The sequence below is a fragment of the Panthera onca genome, chromosome D2 (genome assembly GCF_046562875.1).
Source record: "Panthera onca isolate mPanOnc1 chromosome D2, mPanOnc1 haplotype 2, whole genome shotgun sequence".
NCBI classification, from domain to species: domain Eukaryota; kingdom Metazoa; phylum Chordata; class Mammalia; order Carnivora; family Felidae; genus Panthera; species Panthera onca.
Genome location: NC_138349.1, coordinates 38,489,264 through 38,509,263, shown reverse-complemented (window position 1 = coordinate 38,509,263; position 20,000 = coordinate 38,489,264). Strand labels below are relative to the sequence as shown.

The 20,000-nt window shown below is 42.9% G+C and overlaps 1 long non-coding RNA gene across 1 annotated transcript; it reads right to left on the bottom strand.

The window, feature by feature from the left end:
- Positions 1–323: 323 nt before the first annotated feature.
- LOC132685152 (uncharacterized) lies at positions 324–8,372 on the bottom strand. Its single transcript, XR_009612972.2, has 3 exons — positions 8,323–8,372; positions 6,239–6,368; positions 324–771 (listed from the first exon to the last, which is right to left on the bottom strand). It is a non-coding gene; the product is annotated as an uncharacterized LOC132685152 (long non-coding RNA).
- Positions 8,373–20,000: the final 11,628 nt, after the last annotated feature.

Sequence of the window (20,000 nt, the reverse complement as noted above, 5' to 3'; positions counted from 1 at the left end):
ATATGTACCTTCAAGATAACCCACATATAGGATTGGTTTCTATGTTTGCTATGTTTGCTATTTCACACACTTACAACACACATATATCACCTTATTTGTATCATTTATTGTTTTATGTTTTGTGTGTCGTAGGACTATAACCCTGTATATGTGGTTTTTATCTATAGTAGAAAGGGAAAAATAAAGAAAAAAACCTCTGATAGAGAAAAAGTGACTTATGGTTCTTTATTAACTATAAGACAAGAAACATTACTCATCTCTAAAGTAGATGATAATTTTTGTTGAACAAGCATTAATCTGGTTAAAGAGATACATGACGCGAAATTACATAAAAGTAAAAAATGTAAACAGGTGAAGAAAAGTCAGCATTTCTCCTTAGGCCTTAAAGAAATCACACAAAAGCAAGAAGTTGAAGCAATAAACACAATTGTAAACTCCATCCTTGAAACAGTAGGGAAAACGCTGAAGTTATGAAACACAAAGTAGGCAGGTCTTCTGGAAGCACTTAAGGTCAAACCCAGGACAACGCAAAAAGAAACGCAGTCTGCAGCTGCAAGTCTTTAAAACTAAAAATCTGCAGAAGCAGAGTTCTCTTGGGTGAGGGATCCAGATGGAGGTGCAAGATCCATCACTGATTGCTTCCAAGGGGTTGGGTGAATGGCTTGTGATGGGAGCCCTCCTGAGCCTAGTTTGGTCCCCGGAAGGCTGCATCACAGACCAGGCTGAGTGAAGAATCACAGGGCTAATCCATATTTGCAGGAAGCAGACAGTCTATAAGGCAGAGGATAAACAAGAAGAAAGAGACATGAACAGCTCCTTAGCTTCCGTTCTCTTTTGGCTGAGAAGAAGGAATGGAGCAGTGGCCAAAAAATTAAAACCGTGTTCTCAGAAAGAGAGAAGTGAAAGAGAGCTACCAACAATCCAACAGAAAAGTGAGCAAATAACATGGTTCACAGAAACAAAAATTCAAATGCTTTCAAACCTGCAAGAATCGTTTCAATCTCTTAAAAGGAATGCAAAGTAAAGCTATAGTGATATGTTCCACTTATGAGATGGCAAAATTCAAAAATTGTGATAGCAACCCGTGTGATCGGCAGTGTGGGAACAGACTCTCACATGTCGCAGGGGGGACCGAGAGCAAGCTGGCAACCGCTCGCAACATGGGAAATCCTTTGACCCAACAATGCCACTTCTAGGAAGTGAGAAATGGCAAATTTTTTGAACATCGAAAGTGCGGAAACCATCTAAATATTCATAATAAGGGAGTAAATAAATTCTGGTGCAATCATAAAGTGGAATTTTATGCAACTTTTTTAATACATTTTTTTTAATGTTTATTTATTTATTTTTGAGAGAGAGAGCACAAACGGGGGAGAGGCAGAGAGAGAGGGAGACCCAGAATCTGAAGCAGGCTCCAGGCTCCGAGCTGTCAACACGGAGCCTGACGCAGGGCTTGAACTCACAAACCACAAGATCATGACCTGAGCCGAAGTCAGACGCTTAACCGACTGAGCCACCCGGGCACCCTTATCGTGCAACTTTTTAACAGAATAAAGCAGATCTGTACATACTGAATAGAAGTCTTTCAGAGATACCGTGTCAAGTTTAAAAAAAAAAAAGAGAGAGAAAATATCCAGAAAACTATTTTGCTGTGCTTCCACCTGCATATTAAAACATAAATACATACATAATTGCTCGTGTGTATAGAGAAATATGTTTGGAGGCTGGCAGAAGTCGCTATGTGTAGCAAGAGAAAAATAGGTGGTGAGAGCACTAAACCGGAGGCTCCCAAACTGTTAAAGTGTGTGCATGTATGTGTGTGCACGTGCATATAAATAAAAGAAACATTGAAAATTCCCACAAAGCATTCACTACAGTTCTATCTGTATTATAAGATTGAAGGTGATTTTTTTTTCTTTTTAAAAATTTTTCTAAGTAGGCTCCACACCCAACGTGGGGCTTGAACTCACGACCCTGAGATGGAGAGTTGCATGCTCTACCGACTGAGCCAGCCAGGTGCCCCAAAGTAATTTTTTTTTTCTTTGTCGAGTTTCAGGTTTATAAATATCCCGCAGTGGCATTAAGTGCTTTGAAAAAAACAAAAAAACAAAAAACAGAGTTTGTTTTCCTCCTAAAATTCTCCCTTATCTCCACCAAACAAAAATACCTGGTCAGTTCACTCAGTGAAAATACATCTTTTGCTTGTGTGGCTCTCCAGGCGGCCCGGCCCAGGCAGGTCACCGAAATGTCCTGCTCTCCGTGCTCAGGTGCACCAGACGGCCCAGCAAGCCCCATACCCCCTGTGCTCCGCGAGGTCCTGCAGGCCAAAGTATTGGGGGGCAGAGCTCCACTGATTGTTTCCCTCAGGTAAAGGACTCCCCCAAATGGTGCTGCTATCAGAATGAACGTCTTGGAGTTATTTTCGTTGCATTCCTGGCCTTAAGAGACAGGTTTCCTGTTAATGCTGTTTTGACTGACATTGTTTGGGTCTCTCCAGCAGGAGACCAGATTTAGATCAAACGCACAGGATTCTCCTGCTGAAACAAGAAGGGCCTGCAACATCCAGGGAAATCAAAGTCCCCGTTTTGAGAGGGTGGGAAACGGGACGGGGGTACTTTCTCTGCTGCCCTGGGAGGCCTCGATGAAGAAAGTCCCGCCTGCCCGGAGCCACACCAAGCCAAGGCCACTGTGTCAGCAGCTTAGAGGTCAAAGCATCCTGGGCACCCCCCCAACGGAAGGCAAGACCCCCTTCGAGGCCCTGGGCCAGCATAAGGAGGCTCACACACCTACAGTCCAAGCACCAGCCCTAGCAGGGTCCCTGTGCAGAGACTTTCCGAGGGCTGTTTAGAGCCTGCCATTGGTGAGCAGCTGTTTAACCTAATATGTTCTTAGGAAGCCTGGGAATATAGAACAAAAGAAAACATGAACCACGGCCTGTCCTGGCCCCTCTCAAACTTGATCAACCTGGCAAATGCCCCTAGAGACCAATAAGGGGCCTGTGCATCCCAAAGGTCTGGGGCGCTTCATTCTCAAAAGGAAAAAAAAAGTGTTATCTCCCAGAGCAGGAGGCACTGAGCGGGTCTGCCTGCTCAGCCCAAGTGGAGAGAGAGGGAGCCTATGTGTACACGCACCTCTGTGAGGTGGCCCTAGGGCCATTATGCCCTGGGCTGGCCCTGGCCTCTGTGGCAGGTCAGAAGGTGCCAAGCTGCGAACCAGAGTCCCTGTGCAGCCAAGTGCTTTAATCCGTATTTGGGCTCCGTGCTCCCTTTGCTAGGGCTGGGGGAGTGGCGGCCGAGACTGAATTTTCACAAGAACATTCATTTCCACAGAGCAGGTCGTGATTAACAGTGAAACCTTCGAAATGGGCTGGAAGTTGGCTGTAACCAGCTGACATTTTGTTTTCGAAAGAGCCAGGCAAATTTGTTTCCAAGGCCTTTCACTTCGAATCTTTGTTTGCGTGTGGACCTGGGAACCGGCATCTCCAGGCTCTTTCCTAATGAAATCCTAAATCATCCAGGTGACTATGGGAAGGTAGCCCCGGCTGCCCAGCCTGGGCCTCTGAAAAGCATGCAACTCTTCAGCCTAGAGTCTGGAAGAAGTTGCCATCCACCAGCAGTAAACAAACAGCATTCCAAGGACTAAGTGTAGTTCTTTTTTTTTTTCTTTGAGACTAGAGGAACCTGGCCAACATGCCTTCTCCTCCCATTGTAGATGACAAACTGTGAAGAAAAGTCTTGGCATGTGGCAAAAGTTCCCCTTCCATTGTGAAGTTAATAAAAGAAAACCATGTGTTCAAACAAGTCGGCCTTTTGCTAACAATCCTGCATCACTGGGCTCCAAATGTCAGGGAAATATCCATGCTTCGGTTCAGCAAGGAGACAAAAATAATGTGGCGGGGTAGAAAGAATTCAGATTTTAGGAGACTGGTTCCACAACACATATGTACATGAAAATGCCTTTTTACCTGATCTAAGGCCCAGACTTTTTATATAAGCAGCCCCCACTTGAAGCTCCACACAGCGTGTGTGTCTATGGGGATGTCAACTCCACCTCCAGTATGAGGGTGGGCCAGGCAGTCTGAAGCCCACCAGTTCACTCCGTTGCCTTTACCAGTCATTGGCTTTCAGGGTTAGTTCAGCCAACGGGACCCAAACGGCCCAAGCAGTGGATGTCTCATAACTGCTTGGAATGTTGGACAAAGGGTTTCTGCCCTTGCTCTGACATCATAACACGGAGAGGGAAAGCCTGGAACATTTACCACCAGGAGGAAAACAGTTATAGAATTCAACCCACAGGAATGCAAACAGGTACAGTCACTCTGGAAAACAGTATGGAGGTTCCTCAAGAAGTTAAAAATAGGATGACGCTAGGATCCAACAATCACACTACTGGGTATTTATCCAAAGAATACAGACATACTGATTCAAAGGGACACGTGCACTCCCGTGTTTATAGCAGCGTTATTTATAATAGCCAAGATATGGAGGCAGCCCAAGTGTCCATCGATTGGTGGACTGATAAAATGGTGTATGTATCTACAGTGGAATATTATTAAGCCATAAAAGAAGAATGAAATCTTGCCATTTGCAATGACACAGATGGAGCTAGAGACCATAATGCTAAAGGAAATAAGTCAGAGAAAGACAAATACCATGTGATTTCACTCATATATGGAATTTAAGAAACAAAATAAATGAGCAAAGGGGAAAAAGAGAGAGAGGTAAGCTAAGAAACAGACTTAATTATAGAGAACTGGTGGTTACCAGAGGGGAAGCGGGTGGGGGGATGGGTGATGTACAGAATTGTTGAATCACTCTCTTGTTCTCCTGAAACTAACATAACTTTGTATGTTAACTAACTGGAATTAAATAAAAGCTGGGGGGAAAAGGAAATAAGAACTGAGCTCACAATTAGTGTGCATCTAAAATAGCGTGGCAGCTATGTAATAGTCTGGCGGTTCCTGAAAACATCAACCATACAATTATCATATGACCCAGCACGTCCACTTCTGAGTCTGTGTCCGAAAGGAATGAAAGCAGGGACTCGAACAGATATTTGGACACCTACGTTCATAAGCAGCACTATTCACAATAACTAAAAGGTGGAAGCCACGTAAGCACCCATCAGTGGATGGATGGATCCACAAAGTGTGATATATACGTGCAATGGAACATTATTCCGCCTTAAGAAGGAAGGAAATTCTGACACATGCTTCAACATGGATGAACCTTGAGAACATTACGGTAATTGAGATAAGCCAGTCACAAAAGGACTAATACCGCATGGTACCACTTGCCAAGGTCTTAGAGTAGTCCAATTCATAGAGATGGAAAGTGGAATGAGGGTTGCCAAGGCTGGAGGCAGGGAGAAAAGGGAAGCTGTTGTTTAATGGGGACAGAGTTTCAGTTCTGAAAAAGGAGAAGAATTCTAGAGATAGATAGTGGTGATGGCTGCACAACAGTGTGAATGTACTTAAAGCCACTGAACTGTACACTTAAAAATAGTGAAGACGGTGAATTTTATGTTATGTGTATTTTACCAAAAATTTTTAATTAAAAAGTAAATAATAAGAATAATAAGAATCATAATTAATCCCACATATAGACTACAGCCAAACTGAGAGACCAACACAGAAACAGACCTAGAGACTCTTGATTAAGCTGGTCCTAAAGTTGGCCATCTCATGAATTTCCATGATGTTTCAGCCTTGGGGGAGGAGTGGCTTTCTGATACTTACAAACTAAGTCATCCTCACTGCGATACTGTACATGGAAGAAAACATTACCAATCATTTCCAGCAAACCAACCCATTGGAGCTTCCAGTCAATCACCTTCCTCTCCATCACTAAATTCCCTGGATTTGGCCAAATGAGAGATCATCCTGTGGATGACACATTCCAGCCCCATCCTTCAACACTTCTCAACCCCTGGACTCACCAAACATCGTCTGCCAGTCCTGGGCCATACCCCAGACTCCTGTTGGAGGTCATCACATAGAACCTCCAAAATCGTATGCTCTGCTGATCTTATGACTTTGCTAAATTAACACCTAAGTGGGACACAAGGTGTGTCAAATGGTGAACCACAGTTCAACAACAGACCACAGAGAAATTTAAATGGAGAAGTTTATGACTCGCGTGTCCTAGAAGAAGTGCACGGCACAACTTGAGAGAGACCATAGGGAGAAGATCAAGGCAGAATACAGGCAGAGAGAACAGCAGGGACCCGGGGCACGTACCTTTAACGGGGTCCATGGGTGTAGTTCTTTGGAGTTCCTGGATTCAGACTGGAATGATCCATTCAAAACAGCAGGGTTTTGATAAGCCCTGGGGTTTTGGTATCTAAGAGGCACACAAGGCATGCGGGCCCTGAGAGAAAAGGGAGATTATGGATCACAGGGGCTGTGGGGGAAATCATATCAGGAGTTTACATTTGCCGCTTACTCTTCAAGCTGCTATTCAGAGTAAGTGCTTGCACGAGGGGGCTAGTGTCAGTGTAAGGTCTCTGCAGGCCACTGGCCAGACAAAAGGGATGCCAAGCAGCACCACCATGATGTAGCTTGGCTCAACTCCCAACAGCCCCTTTATCATAATCAGCTGTCCTTATACCCTTCTCACTTTCTCATCCCTTCACACCCACTCTCTGGCATTCAGAGGCTGGTCCCCACTTTCCAGCCTGAACTTGATGATGTAATAGATCAGTTAATGACTTCCCTAAGCTCCTCAGCTCTGTTTGGCAGCCAGTTCCCTCTCCTTTTCCCTAAAGTGGACCTGCCTTCAATGTTCCAGGCACTGCCTCCCCTCACGCCTTCCCTGCCTATGTTTTCAAGTCGTGTCTCTCCCTCCCTTTCTCTCGCACTCACTCTTGTTTCCAGCTTCTTTCCCACAATCTATAAACATACTCATCTTCCCACGTTTCCCATGGTTAAACAAATACGCTTCTTGACCTGTTGTTCCCTTCTAGCCGCCACCTTATCACTCACCTCCCTTCACAGTCAAGCAGCTTCAAAATATTTGTCTGCCTTCCCTGTCTCCACCTCCCAGCATTTCCAGGCTGCCAGTCAGGCTTCCCGCTCCAACCACTCCAATGGAAACATTCCATTAACAACCACTTGCCCTCTTATCACTAATCCAATGGATGTGCTTTGGCAGTCATCCTCTCACCTGAATTCCCTGTCCCATTTGTGATGGCTTCCTCGGTATTTCCACCTCCCTCAGCTTCTGAGACAATATTGTTTATAGGCTGTCTTTCTACCTTTGTGACATTCCCCCCAAGCCCCTTTGTGAGATCCACTTTCTCTGACTCTCCCTGAGAGGTCTACAGTCCTGCCCAGGGCCCTCTTCTTTTTTTATCCTACGTACCCATTCCAGTAACTTCATCCAATCCCATGTGTGCAGGAAAAGGTTGACTCAGGAGGTCTGGGATCCTCAAACCCTGCATCTCCCAAAGAAAGGTTTGACCCTTGCCCACCTCCTGGAAGAAAACCTCTAAACCCTTACAATAGCCTACCTAGCAAGTGTCTGTTTGCCAGGGTCTTGGGCCATGCCAGATAGCTTAGGCAAACAACGTGATCTGTGGTGTGGGTCTTGGGTCATTTGACCTCTGGAGGGGCTAGAAGTAGAGTAACCAAGGTCGGTCATGTGGGCACCCTATGCCCTGGACGCACCCAAAAAAACCCCTGGACACCATGGCTCTGGTGAGATTCCCTAGCTGGCAACCCTCCATACGTATTGTCACACGTCACTGTGGGGGTCCACTGGAGGGACCAACAGGAAGATCATACCTGGACTCTGCCCTCACAGCTTTTGCCTTTGCTGATTTTCATCTCCTCCTCCCACTGTAATAAACCATTACCATGAGTATAAGAGCTTTTCTGAGTTCTCCAAGTCCTTCTGGTGAGTCACTGGACCTGAGGGTGGTCTTGGAGATGCCCGGCACAACACACTATGTCACTAAGAGTCATATGCTGACGACTCAAGAATCCATATTTTTTCCTGTTCACCCCAGTTCTACACAGACATCATGACCAGATGTTTCAATAGTGCTACAAATTCACACTGTCCAAAATTTATCTCCTTATATTCTGCTCCAAATTCATTTCTCCTCCTGTTTTGCCACAAACCCAGTCAGCCATGTCCAAAATCTGGCAGTTACCTTACACTCCTCCCTCTCCCTTGACTCCCCTGCCAAATCTGTTAAGAGCAGCTTACTGACATCATGGGGTCCTTCCCTTCTTTCCCCACCACACTGTTCCCCTTGACACAGGGCCCCGCTGTTTCACCTGGAGCACACAATCAGTACTCTCTGGAAAGGTCTCCTTACCTCCAGGCCACACTCTTACAATTCTCTCCACGTTAGACAGAACGAACCTTTTAAAAAAGGAAAACCAGACTTTAAGTTCAAGAAGGTGCAACTTAAATGAGTATTACAGTATAATGGATATAAAAACAGTATGAATCTATACTCATGAAGAGAAAGGCCATTAGTGAAAAAGACATTTCAGCAATTTTTAGAGAGTTTAAGAAGTGAATGAGAGCAGGGAAACAGAGAAGTCGGGATGAAAAAAGACACACCCCATTATACAACCCTTCAGAGAAGCTTTGGACTTTGGATCTTTGCATAAGAATTGACCAAAATATTTATTAAAAGAAGTTGAGGGGTGCCTGGGTAGCTCAGTCAGTTGGGCGGCCGACTTCGGCTCAGGTCATGATCTCACGGTCTGTGAGTTCGAGCCCCGCGTCGGGCTCTGTGCTGACGACTCAGAGCCTGGAGCCTGTTTCAGATTCTGTGTCTCCCTCTCTCTCTGACCCTCCCCCATTCATGCTCTGTCTCTCTCTGTCTCAAAAATAAATAAACGTTAAAAAAAATTAATAAAAAAAAAAAGAAGTTGAATTTGGGACCATCACAGTGGGGTTGAGGCAGGAGATTCAGCCTCTCCTCATTTAGGAATTTCGGGAATCTGCACCTAGATTCTGGCATTCTGTCCTGAAGTGACACTTGTTCCTTGGCAATCCCCTATCACACAGTGAGAGCATACACCCAAACTGTCCTCATCAGGAAAGAGTCCCACCTGCACAGACAACACTAAGAAAAACTACCTGTACTAGGCAACTGAATCCTTCATTCCGAAATACGTACTTTTTGATTTATTACCAGAGGAACACGTGACATTATTTTGGCCTAAAATATTGCTGCAAAACTGGCTTACGTACTTTCCAGTTTAAAATCCTCCAACGGTTCCCCATAGCCCACAAGATAAAATTCCAACTCCTTTCTTGGCATCAAGAACCTCCTAGTCCAGACAATTTTCTCATGCCCCACTGGTATTTTACATTCCATAGATACTGATGATCTGGCAATTTTATGCTTCGTGGCCTTTATCCATGCTAGTCCTCTGCTCAGAATGTATTTCCCCCAATCCTTTCCAGTGGGCATACACTAACATGTCTCAAGATTTAGCCCAAGCGAACCGTAAGTGACACACCCCCCAAAACCATGTAAAATCAGTCCCTTCTGCATACATTTCTATCAACGTTCCTATGATACCTTATTGCATTTACAAGATTACTGTCTGTACTTCGTGTTCCATGAGGGCAGAAACCTCTATTCCCAAGGCCCAGAATGTGAGAGGACTTCATAAATCCCTGATGAACAAGTAAGTTCATCACATAAGGATGGGTTTGTTGTCCACTGTAGGTCTGATACCAGTTCCATCAGTTGTCTTATGCAAACAGCATGTTATCTATCAGTAAAATAGGAATAATAATATTAGCTACAGTGTAGGATTTTTATGAAGATAATAATAACAGATACAATTTATTAAATACAGATGGTGCCAAATATTATCCAAGATACTTATACATTTTTAAAATTCATTTTCATAGTTACTCTGTAAGATCGGTACTTTGTCCCCATTTTTATAGTTGGTGAAATTAAGGTTCAAAAATTAAATAAAATAGCCATTTTAACTTCTATCATCTGGTATACTGTGGGCTCTCAGGAGATGCTAGCTCCCTTTTCTATACCACTCCTCTCTGCCCTATGACATCGAGATAAGATAATGGAGGAAAGAAGGTGTCTGGGCCAGGAGACAGTGCGTGGGGTTAGGGTGACAGTAACATACCAAAAACAAGGAGATTAAGTGAAAGTTTGTATACTGAATGCTAAGATCTTCCCTCTGTCCAGACTTCTTCCCCATCTCAGGCCCGAAATTTCTGCCAGCCAGGCTTTCTGCCACCATGCAGGAGATCATAGTGCCCTCTCTGGACAATTTGACCAGCACCAAAAAAAATGTCATCAAAATGGACCAGCCAGGTCACCCTGCAATGAAGCCAGTGTGCAATAAGCTTGTTTGTGCCCTATTCTGTGTTATGAACACAGAGCCGAGGTTGAGAATAATGGTCAATGTGCATATAGCACATATTATGTGCAATAAACTATACTATGAGGTAGTTTTTTTTTAATTTTTTAAATGTTTACTTATTTTTGAGAGAGAGAGAGACAGAGACAGAGCATGAGGGACAGAGAAAGGGAGAGAGATACAGAATCAAAAGCAGGCTCTAGGCTCTGAACTGTCAGCCCAGAGTCCATCGTGGGGTTCAAACCCACAAACCGTGAGATCATGACTCGAGCCGAAAGTCAGACGCTCAACCAACTGAGCCACCCAGGCACCCCGAGGTAGTTAGTATTATAATTCCCATTTTATAGACAAAGAAAGAGACATGGAGATGTCAAGGAACATATCCAAGTCCACACCACTGGAAAGAGAGGGGCATAGCGCCCACACTTCTCTTCTATTTTGGCATATATTATTATTATTTTACACGCATGTTTTTCCTTACCTTGCACTGTCCCTCTTCAACACTTTCCATTGTTTCTTCCACACAACCTTGTTCAGGAAGCTCCAAGAGGATGGGCTTTACCAAATAAGGCAGTAAGCCAAAAGAGAGGAAGAGGAGGGATCCAGGAGACCCAAAACAAGAAGAAGGTGATGGGAATCCCCAGAATGTAGGGTCAGCAAGCTGAGAAGGCAGCCTCTCTAGATTGGAGCAGGTCAGAAGTTTCCAGAAACAATATCCTTGAGAAAACCTACTCTGTAAAATAGTAATTTGTATGAGCATATTGAAAGGAGATACATACTTCTAAAGTAAAATGTGGGGTTGCGTTAGTAACTACTACAGAGAAAAACTAAACAAAAGATAAGGTAGTTATTAACTACAGGATCAAAAACAGTGTAAGCAGTAAAATTAATTCACTTAATTTATGAAGTGACTCAGTTGCAAAGTGTTTACATGATCAAAATGATATATACACTGAATACTGATCCAAAAATAATAGGCTGGAACTGTATTTGGAGATGTGAAGAGACGTGTGGGTTCATCCAAGTTGGGGAAGTAGAAAGAGGGCTAGAATCTCAGCCTCCACATCAAGAAGTCAATGGAGAACTACCTAAAACTGAAAAGACAAGAACTAGCAATACAGTGTGCTTTGTCGAAATACAGAGGTAAATATGAAACAACCAGCTCAAAGAGGTACCAAAGGTTGACTCCAGGAAGCAGCCATGAGGTACACAGCTGCTGGGCTTCCTAACAAAGGAGATAGATAGATAGATAGATAGATAGATAGATAGATAGATAGACAGATAGATGTATCTTTAATAAATATTTAGGAGCATCTGGATAGCTCAGTTCATTAAGCATCCAACTCTTGATTTTGGGTCAGGTCATGATGTCATAGTTTGTGAGATCAAGCCCCAAGTGAGGCTCTGCGCTGACAGCAAGGAGCCTGCTTGGGATTCTCTCTCTCTCTTTCTCTCTGCCCTTCCCCTGCTCGCGCTTGTGCTCTCTCTCTCTCTCTCTCTCAAAATAAATAAATAAACATTTTAAATAAATAAATAATAAAATAAATACTTAAAAACTAAATAAATATTTAAACGTAATTTTTAGAAATAAGTAAAACATACTAGGAAGTAAAACCCATTTAAAATATCAGCAATAACATATGCCCCCAAAAAAGAAAACTTAAAAACAAGTTAGAACAAATACCTATGCCCTCAATATACAAAGCTTTAAAATTCTAATGAATAACATGAAAGAAAGCTTGATTAAGTGGAAAACTGTGTCTTTATGTATGGGAAACAAAGTATTTTCATTACCTAAATTCTCCCTAAATTGATCTAGACATTCATATGACCCCAATAAAAATAATAAAAACTTTGGGGAGAGGGTGTCCTAGTCTGCTCAGGCTGCTGTAACAAAGTACCACAGACAGGGCGGCTTAGGCAAAAGAAATTTACTTCTCACAGGTCTGGAGGCTGGAAGTCCAAGATCAAGATGCCGGCAGGGATGGTTTCTGGTGAAGCCGCACTCTCTGGCTTGCAGACGGCCACCTTCTGGACCTGTGTTCACTTGTCACGTGCACCCCCAGTGTTTCAAAGAGGTCTTCTTTGAAGGCCACAATCCTATCGGATCAGAGCCCCTCTCTATTGACCTCATTTAACCTACTCACACCCTTAAAGGCCTCCTCTCCAAATGTAGCCATGTGAAGGGTTGGGGCTCCAACATATGAATTCTGGGGGGACACAATTCAGTCCATAACAAGGGGAATCTGACAAAGAGACACTAAATTTATCAGGGGAGGAAATGTGAGAATAACCAGAAAAATTGTATTTTAAAAAGGAGTATGGGAATAGAAAAAAGGGAGTGTGCAGAACTGACCCTATCAGATATTAGGCTAAACCTTATAAAATTGTCATTTTTATTTCAAAAAGTGCTTGAATATTGGTGACTTTACACATTTCAACTAATAAAACTTATTCTATCCTGTGCTTTTTTTCTTTAAGTAAGCTTTACACCCAATGTGGGGGCTTGAACTCAAGAGCCTGAGATCAAGAGTCACATGTTCTGCCAACTGAGCCAGGCTGGTGCCCCTAAAAAATTTATTCTAAAGCTATAGTCATTAAAAGTTGGAAATCCAGAAATAGATCCAAATCTAAACAGGGATTTTTTTTCCTTCTTTTTTTTTTTTAACGTTTATTTATTTTTGAGACAGAGAGAGACAGAGCATGAATGGGGGAGGGGTAGAGAGAGAGGGAGACACAGAACCAGAAGCAGGCTCCAGGCTCCGAGCCATCAGCCCAGAGCCCGATCCGGGGCTCGAACTCACGGACCGCGAGATCGTGACCTGAGCTGCAGTCCGACGCTTAACCGACTGAGCCACCCAGGCGCCCCTAAATAGGAATTGGACATATGACAAAAGTCCTAAAATTACGGATGAAATTAGGACAAAAGTCCTAAAAAGACATATGACAAAAGACCTAAAATTATGGATGAAAATACAGACTATTCAACAAATGGTATTAGAACAAATGGCTAGTAATGTTAAATAAAAAAAAAGTGGATTCTGACCTCATTCCTTAAAACAAAAAAAATTTGGAAAGTTCTGGAAAGGGATAGTGTTAGTAGTTATACACCACTGTGAATGTACTTAATGACCCTGAATTGTACACTTAAAAATGATTTAAACTGATAAATTTTATATTATGTATATTTTACCACAATAATAAAAAAGGGGGTGCATGGGGAAGAGAGTATGTACATATGAAACTCTGGTACCAGGGGGGTAAGCCATCCACGAAGAGGTGACGGCCAACACCTTTCACTCCCACAGCAAGCCCTTAAAGCTAGATGTCAAAGTTGTTGGAGCATCTAACTCCTCAAAGGAGGAGAGTCAGAATAGATGGGTGGATCAGAATACAGAGGCTGCCTCAGTAGGTCTACATGTGACCACAGATTCTGCATTTCTATTTTTTTTATGTTTATTCAATTTTTGAGAGAGAGAGCATGAGCAGGGAAGGGGAAGAGAGAGAGGGAGACACAGGATCCGAAGCAGGTTCCAGGTTCCGAGCTGTCAGCACAGAGCCCAACGCGGGGTTCGAACTCACAGACCCATGAGATCATGACCTGAGCTGAAGTGGGGCGCTCAACCGACTGAGCCACCCAGGCACCCCGAGATTCTGCATTTCATACGAGCCACCAGGTGATGCCTGGAGTTGCCAGGTTGTAGAGCTGTGGTTCTCAGCTTTGGCTGCTTATTACACTGTGGGGAGCTTTTTTAAATGTCACTGACCAGGGCCCCTCTCTAGACCATGAATTAGAATCTCTAGGGGTGGGGCCAGATATGGTATTTTGGGAGTTCTCTAGCTGGTTTTAAATGTGCAGCCACCCTGCAGAACTGCTGATGTTGACACAGATAAGTTTAGCAAAGTTGAAGAACTTTCCTCCCCACTTCCAAAGTTTCCTTCCTCTGTGAAATGACTGGATCTTTCCATCCTTACTCATACCGTCCAGGTAACAGAAACTTGGGAAGAAAACTAAAACTGTTCAGCGCGGCTCTGCCCTTTTCTGTCTTTGGAGCAACCCTCCCCACAGAGAACACGCATTTCACCTGTGTTCCTCTAGCACATGAGCCAGTGGCTCTCAAAGTGGGGTCTCCAAACCAGCTGCATCTGTATCACTTAGGAACTTGTTGGAAATGCATTTTCTGGGGCTTCACCTCACAACTACTCAATAAAACTTCTGGGGCTGAGGCCCAACACTCCTTGTCTTAACAAGCCCTCCTGGTGATTCTGATGCTCACTCAAGTTTAGGGAAGCCCGATCCAGGGCATTTTTGCCCAGGACTGATGGGGAAATCTGTTTAATTCTGAGCTTCGGAATTAGAAGCTCTCTTGGCTAACAGCCCAAAAGCCACATCTTCCAACCGGGCTTTAATCAGTAATGAAGGTAATGTTGTGACCTTCAAAATAATAGTAATAATCATAGTTAGGAGAAGCAAAGAGTTCAAAGAAAAAACCCGAAAATGTAAACACGGTTTTGACACTTTTTGAGTGTGAAAACAAAACCAGAAGCTAAGAAGAAAAAATGTCTCTACATACAAATTAAAATCATTCACTAGTCGATCTATCCACATTGCCTAACAGTCAATAAGATCAAAAGTAAAAGTTGAGAAAAAAATAATTGCTCTACACATAATGAGCAAAGGGCTAAAATACACAATGAGTTCTTAGAAATCAATAAGAAAAGCAGCCCACTTAAAAAGTGAAAAAGTTGCAAAAAACTTAAAGGCAGTTTGGAAATTTGCTGGCCCATTTAAACTAAAATGTTTAAAATTATGTATGTGGCTTGCATTTATATTTCTTTTGACAGTGCTGGTTTAGAGAATAAGAAATACAGATGGTTATAGATTTATTAACAAAGAGGATGATTCAGTGCTAACGAGAGTGAAATATTTTGTGAAACGTTTTGAAGAATAACATCTATTAATATTTTTAAAACACACACCATTCAACCCAGAAAATCCTCTTCTAGGATTTTTACTACAGAACCACTTACATACATGCACAAAGATACATACAAAAGAATGATCACTGCGATGCTATTTGAGCTAGGAAAAAAGAAAAGAGCCTAAATGTCCATCAAGAGGAAAATGATTAAATACATACTAATAAGTCCACCCAGTGGAATACTACACAACCAGCAAGTAGAATAAGGTAGATCTCCGAGCACTAACGTAGGTGTGTGCCCATGATATGTGTATACATGTGGAGTGAAGATTATTTCAGACAATCTGCATAATATACCCTCATTTTTTGTTTATAAGAATCCCTATATATGCTCTGTGTTGGAAGGCCTTATAGTTTTTACTTTATGCTCTGCTGTATTTTATTGTTCCAATGAGCACATATTCCTTTTGTGATTTAAAAAAGCAACTGTGGGACTCTTGGGTGGCTCAGTCGGTTAAGTGTCCAACTTTGGCTCAGGTCATGATCTCATGGCTTATGAGTTCAAGCCCTGCCTTGGGCTCTGAGCTGTCAGCACAGAGCCTGGAGCCTACTTCGGATTCTGTGTCTCCCTCTCTCTCTGCCCCTCCCCTGCTCATGCTCTCTTTGTCTCTCAAAAAATACATAAACATTAAAAAAAAAAATTTAAAGGGTGCCTGGATGGCTCAGTCAGTTAAGCATCGACTTCAGCTCAGGTCATGATTTCACAGTTCGTGAGTTCAAGCCCCATGTCTGCCCCTCCCCTGCTCAAGCTCTGTCTCTCTCTCTCCTTCAAAAATAAATAAACATATAAAAAAAATTTTAATTAAAGAGAATAAAATAAAATAAGCAGCTGTGAAGAAATATGAAGGCTCATAGGAGCCCACTGCACCAATTCCTCCATTTTGTGAGTTAGAGGAACACTGAGAGGAGTAAGAATACTCAGTTGCCAGGCTCACCCTCTCAGTGGAGGCTGCTATTGAGGTGCCCCTCCACCCACTTAGAAATGGCGGGAGACATTACCACCAACTCTGCTACTGTCCTGGCAGAGTGTTCTATCACCTTCCTTCCCTTCATTCAGTACCTCCCGCCCATTCCTTCTTCATTCAGGGCAATCTGACGTCCACCTTTGTGATTTCCCTAAACTGCCACCAGTAAATCAGCAGATCATTCCATGACTAGGACCACAGTTCCACTCAGAGCCTTCAATGGAAGGAGGAGGAATGAGATGCTGGAAGAGGGCAATGAACCCAAGGCCTAGGGCTCAGGCTTCCCCTTTGGGAGAAGCTCCACCTTTGGAATGGCGGGTCTCTAATTACACCTGCACTTGCTTTTGACCTTCTAGTATTCTCATCTCTAGAAATACCAGTTTTTGTTTCGCTCACAGAGCAAGGAGCAGAAGAGAATTCTCAATTCTCTCCTGTACCTTCAAAAGCAAGAAGGAAGTTCATACCTTTTTGGGAGCTGGGAACTTAGTCAAAGAATCTTAGGGGATGAACACCCAGAATATATGCCTGACACCTCAAGGTAGAGAGGTCGTGACGATAGAGGCTGTCTTCAAAATCTTACACTGTGTTTCCTAGGACCATTTCATTTCTGGTACTAAATATCAAATATCACCAAAAAAAAAAAAAAAAAGTCTCTAAAGCTGTGAGACTTTAATGCAAATGTTTATTAGAATTACTTTTGGGAATTACATCTGTAAGAGGTGAGAGAAGCAAGACGGGGCAGAGGAAGAACTTGAACTGCGAGTTGACTGCAGCAAAAAGTTCAGTTGATCCTCTGGGAATCCTTGGAGCTGGAATGGCCCTTTGGTGTTCTTTTCCCTTGAGGTCAGAGGTCAGAGCCTTGATACACTTCTCCTACTCAAGCAGTCACTGGATGCAGGCTGCCCACAGGAAGTGGGTAACCTTGGGCAAGCCAGAGGGCAATGCCCAAAAAGGGATTTAGCTGAGAAGTGTCAGCAGCCAACATGGAATGCCTCAATACTGGAAGGGGACCTGGGTGGCACACGACAGCATCTGCTACCCTCACAACCACACTGTGAGTTAAGGAAAACAAGTCGTTTTGCTACCTTTTTATAAGTGGGAGGTGGATCAAGCCTTACCACTATTTCCTTTTCCCAGCCCAGGGCTCTTTCCACTGAGGGAAAGGGAGAGGCTGAAGATTTTATAGTGCTCTAGACTTAATAAAAACAAATGAAGACCAGATGGTGGGAGGCTCCAATCCTAATCCAGTAGAATCTTTCAATCTGTCTCCCTGACTCCATTCTGGCCTAAAGAGGCCACAGAAGAGCCCACAGTCTTGCTAAAAGGCAATTGAATAGTTATGCTCTATTTAATAGAACCCAACATATAACAGCCATATTTATAGAGCACTTGTATGTGTCATACCTTGTTCTAAGTGCTATGTGTGTAAGCATATATGTGTGTGTATGTATACATATTATATGTACTACATACATACCCATATATAAATATATGCAAGTATAAATGATACATTATACATATATACACACATATAAATGTACGTACATATATTCACTTAACTCTAGAAGAACCCTCTGAGGAAGTTACTATGATTGGCCCATTACACATAAGGAAGCAGAATACAAAAACATTAATTTGCCCAACATTCCGGTAAGTCAAATGAACTTTTAGCCTCTAGTTCATTTATCCTTCCTATACATCATTTGAGCACTTGCAACTTGCCAGCTCTAGAGCTAGAGACTAGTCTTTGAGCGCCCCGTAAATGTGATCATCTTTCTGTGTACATAAATAACGTAAAGGTTCTACTTATGGGCTCTGTTAACTATGTGGGAGATCAGGGCGCTGTTTCAGCATGACTTTGCTCTCATGGATCACAGATACCATAACACCAGCATAATGACCACCCCCAGGTAAACCCCCTGGGGCTACAGAGCGTGGGTGGGCACAGGGACATGCTCTTCCATAGCAGGCCTGGGTGGAACTCGTGTGTAAGACAAAGAGTTAATTAGGTAGACTGTGTTCAGGAGGGAGAAAGATCAGCACAAACAGGAAGGCGCCAGGCTCTTTGCTTGATTTCCCTATGGCTCGTTTTTTCCCTCGGGTGACTGCATTCACAGCCCCGTCTCTTCTGTGACCTACGTACTGATGACCCCCAAACAAACCAGACCGCTGGTCCAGCCCAGACTACTATTCGGAATGTCAGAGCGAAAACATTGAACTGTCTGGTAAACTTCTCCACTTGAATGAACCAAAGAAATACGAATATCTCCAAAAATGATCTCACTATGTTTCTTTCCCCCCCAACCCACTTCTTTATGTTTTCAGTTCTGGTTATTGGTGCCATCATCTACCCACCCACCCCAATAAAAGCAAAGGATCATCCTAGATGTCATTCTCCAACATTTCCCCTTCTGTTGGCTAACAATCCCATTAACCTTCCAGCAGGAGCAGACCACATACAAAACAGTTGCCAATAAGTCCTATTGCCTGCCTTCAAGGCAATCTGACTACATCTCTGCCTGTTATGAATTTCCTTTATAAGTTATAAATCCTGGAAAACAATGCTTTCTCCAGTTTCATGTGCCAATGAGAGATAATATCAAAGACAAGGTCTCCAGATTCATAAATTGAATTAATAATGTAAAAACTTGCCAATAACTGAAGCAAAAATGGAATCTAGTAAATTACTCACGTGATGAGAACCAACTGAAGCACCTATTTAATCAGTACAGTCTCCTGGGATCTACCCCAGGTAAGGCTGCCAGATACAATGCAGGATGCCCAGTTAAATTTGAATTTTAGATAGGCAATGAATAATTTTTATTATATGTCCCATGTAATATTTGAGATATATATTTTTAAAATATTGTTTACTTGACATTTAATCTAGCTGAGCATCTTGTACTTTCATTTGCCAAGTCTGGCAAACCTAACAGGCCCACGGAATTAAGTCTTTCTAGGGCCCCTGGGATTGGCTTAATAATCTAAAATTTCAAACAAATCCTCATCTAATTCTAGTGATCAGTTCTGATCAGCGTGGGACCCTGGGGAGGGGTCCTTTTCCAAACCCTCTGCCAGAGCGGCACAGCCTCCCTCAGACTCGGGGGAACTCAGTACAACACACCGACAAGCATTGCCAAAGCTTCTTATGGGACCTAGATGCAGGCAAAGCTGCTTCAGTGATTGCTTTGTGGCTTTGGAAAGGGCCATGGTATATCCAAATAAATCTTTTAAAAAAATGTTTATTGAAGTATGGTTGATACACAATGCTACATTAGTTTGGAGCGTAAACATAGTGACTGAACAAGTCTATTCATTATGTTGTGCTCACCACAACTGTAGCTACCTTGAGTCACCACACAACGCTATTACAATACCATTGACCATATCCCCCATGCTGTACCTTGTATTCCCATGACTTGTTCATTCCGTAACTGGAAGCCTGTATCTCCCACCCCCTTCACTTGTCTTGCCCACTCCCCCACACCCCTCCCCTATGACAAAAAAATGTTTTTATTTTTGACTAAAAAAAAATTTTTTAACTGAAATTAAAAAAACTATGTTTATTTCCACTTTATCTGTTTTTCCGGCCTTACCCCCTTGGTAAACCACTTAAACTCTGTGATCCTCATTCACTTTTTTTTTTTTTTTCATTCAAGAGATGTTTATTGAGTGCCCTTTATGGGCAGGTCC